The sequence below is a fragment of the Syngnathoides biaculeatus genome, chromosome 2, assembly GCF_019802595.1.
Source record: "Syngnathoides biaculeatus isolate LvHL_M chromosome 2, ASM1980259v1, whole genome shotgun sequence".
In the NCBI taxonomy this organism is placed as follows: Eukaryota; Metazoa; Chordata; class Actinopteri; order Syngnathiformes; family Syngnathidae; genus Syngnathoides; species Syngnathoides biaculeatus.
The window spans coordinates 825,815-831,383 of record NC_084641.1 but is presented as its reverse complement, the minus strand read 5'-3'; positions in this window follow the sequence as shown (position 1 = coordinate 831,383).

The window sequence follows — 5,569 nt, the reverse complement described above, 5'->3', positions numbered from 1 at the left end:
TGGGCCAGCTGAATTCAAATGGAAATGTCCATTGATGGTTTTGACGCATGAGACTAGAGTGTCATGAGCACCCAACGATGCTTCATAAACCGTAGCTGGAAGGAATGTTGCTCGATGGGGAAAATAAAGCATCTTTGTTTGAAACAAGACCGTGTTAAGACATTATTTTAGGAGTGCTCAAGCACACATTTGTATCAATTTGTCCTCTCAGTGACACAGTGCGAGTGTGATTTAGGACCCAAATGGATTTTAATAATCAATTTGAAAGCACCAGTGACAGGACTATTTGTGACGTTAGACTCGCTGTCTGGCGAGAAGAACCTCTCCCAGGACAGCAGGTTTGAACTCAGGCTTGTCCCTTGCTTTTTTGCATTGTTGTGATGAACAAATTAATAATCACTACGTCCAATGAGTTCTCATTGGTGTTTGCAAAATCATGCAAACACAGATTGCATATGCCCGTACATGGCAGAGTGCCGGATCATGGGCCAATGTGAAAGCAATCATTTCACGTCACTGCAGGGCGGTGTTCTGGAATTGAAACTGCATAAATTTCAGTATTGGTCCCCAAAAAGTAGAGTTTAGTCTTGGCGTGGGCTGCCACTGAACTCCATCCTTGTCACCTCCACCAAAGAAGTCACATTTGTTTGTAACCTTTGTGTACAGGTGTTACAGAAAACATCTTGGCCAATCTCTGCTGAATTGTGTTGAGTTTGGCCATGGTCTTTCTCCTCATTTTTTGTATTGCTGTTATCTAAAACATTCTCTCTCATTCAAACAGAGAATTGCATTCCCCCAGAAAATGGAAGCAAATATGGATGGGACACATTTTTTAGAAACAGTGAGGAGTGACTCACCATGCTGATGCTGTTCTGAGGGTCATGCAAGAAGTAACTCTACATTTTTTTTAACTTTAAAACATTTAGTTATATTTACTGAAGCCCCATAACTTGTGATGTTGGACCTGTCGTTCTAAATAGCACTCTAGAGCCGACACTAGTCTTTTATGTCTTTACCACTAACAAGTGTCCAGATGCTCATTACTGTCGAAATTCCTGCAGGTCCAATGCTAAACAGTAACATTTGCTTCACATGCACTTTTTCGTCCGAGTACGGGACAAGTACTTCTAATAAGAGGCTGCCAACATGTCAGTATTAAATTCAACAGTAACAGTAACAGTATTAAATTCTCACATTATCCAGCCGACATGCTATTTGGAAGGGAACCGTTTGAATGCCCCCGTTTGAACAAAAGCTTGAAATGATCCAAATCCTCGTCAAATTTGAGTTGACATGTATTTCTATTTCTTATTTATAGTGTTTTCCCCTTGGTCACCATACTTACCAACACAAATAACTTAGTATCCCCAATTAAAACATCTCACCTCCATCTGATGCTTATTACAAATTGTTTGTAAGTATTGCACGTGGGTTGTTTTTCTTCTTTGTCGACTTATATCCATTCATCCATTTCCTTTGCCACCTATCCTCACGAGGGTCAGGGGAAGTGCTGCAGCCTATCCAAGATGTCAAAGGGCAGGAGGCAGGGTATACCCTGAACGGGTTACCAGCCAATCGCAGGGCACATGGAGACAGACAACAGTCGCACTCACAATCACACCTCGGGGCAATTTAGAGTGTCCAATTGAGGTTGCATGTTTTTGGGATGTGAGAGCAAACCAGAGTGCCCGGAGAAAACCCACGCAGCCACGGGGAGAATATGCAAACTCCATACAGGCGGGGCCGGGATCGGGATAGAACCCCGGTCCTTAGAACTGTGAGGCCAATGCTTTACTAGCAGAGTGCGGCAAATAACCTCTGTGACTTTAAATACCCCTGACTTAGTGTGTTCTCATAAAGTATGAATTTTATAACATTGGATAAGTCCAGCCCCCCCAACCCACCCCAAAGTAGGAATTGCTTTGGAAATGTCGTCCACAAAAGTTACTAGCGTCATGGTAGATGATCACATGGTCTTGTGCCAAATTTTTCCAATTTTGTCTCCCAGCATGTTTTTGGTGTAGCTTTAGGTTTCTGTGCTTCAGTGAGGGGTTTTAATTTGACCAAATTGGCCATGTTGCTTCGAATTGCTGACTTATTCAAGCCAGTCTGGACAGTTTGCTGGCCCAACTGGACATTCCCCATCTCGGTTGGCGGCCAACTTTGTGCCGTCCTCACGTTTGTTGACTCCCCAGACTTTGGCTTGTTTATCTGCGCCTCTGCAGAAACACTTAAGTCACACACCTGGAAGCACCAGTCCTCCTGCAGAGCGTAGGGGTGAGGACACTTCTTTTTTTCTTTTTAAATTATGATTCTCTCTTAGCACATTTGGTTACTTTCTTAATTGTAGCTTTTTCACTAAGCAAAGCCACTCTTTTTCTCCTGCAATTTTCTTTCTCCCAGCACATAAACGTCTCCTGATACCGTTCTGCTCAACATAGCATAGCATAAGATGTTTTGATTGTTACTATAAATTCTGCTTCATGTGGTTGAATTGAGGACCTTAGGAATGCGATATCTTTTTATCCGAGTGATTGCAGTCGGACTGCGTCACTTCACATGGTTGAGTTGTTGCATGCAAAACAAGCTTATCAAGAAATACCCGTTCATAGTGATGCTGTGTATTTAGACTCCCCCTAACGGTGAAAAATGTGCATTACAAAGTGAAAGCTCCAAAACTGGGGGATACTCACAACACACTCGTTCTCCTGAATAACACACACACACAAAAGCAGCAATCAACTTTCCATTTTGCGTTATTGTTTCTCAAGTCATCTTTTCATCCAGAAACTTCATGAAAACCTTTATGAGCGTGTATTGTTGGGTGGAGGCAACCATGGGTTTTGGGTATTCCAAGTTAATCAGATTTTGCCTCACGAAACATTTAGGTAGGGGGTTAGCCTGCCAGATTGGTCCATGGATTGGTATTGTCTGCAATTGACCCCTCCGTACAGGGCACTTAACCACGCCTCCTGAAGTGACGTCACGCCACGTGGACTGACGTAAGACAAACAATTAGTAAAAATGGCAAATACAATACAATATATTCTTAACTGAGACAGACGCCATGCTTCTGATTTCATTCAATCATTCACACGTAGCAATGTTATGCTAGCGAAGAACGTCTCATTCATTTATATGAGACGTGTATTAAAAATCAAATATACGGCATATCTTCATGCAAACATAGTCTGGTTAAGCTTCGGCCGCGAGCCGGCAAGAAAGCGACACGTTTGTGCTGTCCGATCATCGCTAAATATCGCTCAACAAAGAATAAGTGTGTCAATCGTTCACATGTAGCAATGTTATGCTAGCGAAGAACTTCAAATTCATTTACACGAGACATGTATTGAAAATCAAATATAGGGCATACCTTCGTGCAAACGTGTTCCGGTTGATATTAGATGGATTTAGTTGATGATGCGGTCTTCCACAAAGTTTGATCCATCGAAGGCATTTTTCGTACCGGGTCTTCGGTTTTGGAAAGGGTACGAATCAAACTCCACCAACTAGCCTTTCAGGATACCTGTCGTCACTATTACAAAGTCCGTGACTACACCTCTTAACCATATTTTTTGTTAAATAACCCAGTACGAAAAATGTCTTCGATGGATCAAGCTTTGTGGAAGACCGCATCATCAACTGAATCCATCTAAAATCAACCGGAACAGAAGACCGAGTATGAAAAATGTCTTCGATGGATCAAACTTTGTGGAAGACCGTATGATCAACTGAATCCATCAACCGGAACAGATATGTTTGCACGAAGGTAAGCCCTATATTTGATTTTCAATACGTCTCATATAAATGAATTAGCAGTTCTTCGCTTGCATAACATAGCTACGTGTGAATGATTGACACACTTGATCTGTGTTGAGCGATACTTTGCGAGGACCTGACTGCACAAACGTGTCTCTTTGTTGGCGGCTAGTGAGCTAAGCTAAACCGGACTACCGAGTCCTAAAAGCCATCGACGTGCACCGAGACGCCAAGACTGAAGGAAGGATGTTTGAGGACACTAAAGTAGTGATTGTCGTACTCGGTCGGGACTTACGTAGGTTTGGCACTAATTCAAGAATAATTATTGAGGGGAGCGCGTGACGTTACACAAAGAAAACGAGAGAAACAACTCGTAAATCAAGCCTCGCCTTCTTCTTTTCCTTCATACGGCGGTTCACAAACGGCTATACAGATACACAAAGAGATTCTGCACACAAGTGTGATATGTAACACGAAAATAGGAAACTGTCAATGACGAATTCGTCTTTGGGTTATAATATATTATGTGGCTTCTCGGTCTTCCTCTGACTCTGGAAAGATCTCGAGCTAATATCAATGGTTTCTCCGTCGATATGCATGTAAATACCATTGAAATACCCATCGCTGAAATACTTGAAGCCCTGCTGTCTGCCTTTCAACGATATTTCACTGTTAGCTAAGAATGCGAGTGAGAAATCAGCCGGTAAATCTAACAGTTTCGCTCTATTCTTTTCTTGCTTTGCTGCCCTTTTTGCTAATCGCCTCCTGAAGTGACGTAAGACAAACAGTAAAAATGGCAAATACAATACAATACAATACATTCTTAACTGAGAGAGACGCCATGCTTCTGATTTCATTCAATCATTCACACGTAGCAATGTTATGCTAGCAAAGAATGTCTTATTCATTTACACGAGACATGTATTAAAAATCAAATATAGGGCATATCTTCGTGCAAACACAGTCTGGTTAAGCTTCGGCCGCGAGCCGGCAAGAAAGCGACACGTTTGTGCAGTCCGATCATCGCTAAATATCGCTCAACAAAGAATAAGTGTGTCAATCGTTCACACGTAGCGGTGTTATGCTACCGGAGAACGTCTCGTTCATTTATACGAGACGTGTATTAAAAATCAAATTTAGGGCATATCTTCGTGCAAACACAGTCTAGTTAAGCTTCGGCCGCGAGCCAGCAAGAAATCAATACGTTTGTGCAGTCCGATCATCGCTAAATATCGCTCGACAAAGAATAAGTGTGTCAATCGTTCACACGCAGCAGTGTTATGCTAGCGAAGAACTTCAAATTCATTTACACGAGACATGTATTGAAAATCAAATATAGGGCATACCTTCGTGCAAACGTGTTCCGGTTGATATTAGATGGATTTAGTTGATGATGCGGTCTTCCACAAAGTTTGATCCATCGAAGGCATTTTTCGTACCGGGTCTTCGGTTTTGGAAAGGGTACGAATCCAACTCCACCAACTAACCTTTCAGGATACCTGTCGTCACTATTACAAAGTCCGTGACTACACCTCTTAACCATATTTTTCGTTAAATAACCCAAATACGCGATAAAACGCTAACGAAACCTATACTGGACCATGCAATGTTGTCTGAGAAAATGGCGGGCGCAAAAACGGGCTTTGGCTTATGCAGATCTCTGGCCTCTGATTGGTCAGTGACTCGGATTGCGCAATATCCACGGAGGGGTCAATTATCTTGCGATTGAAATACCAAGGAAAACTTTGAATTTCACATCTATATTCATTCTTAGTTTGATCTCATTGTACAGTAAGGGTAATGAAAAACA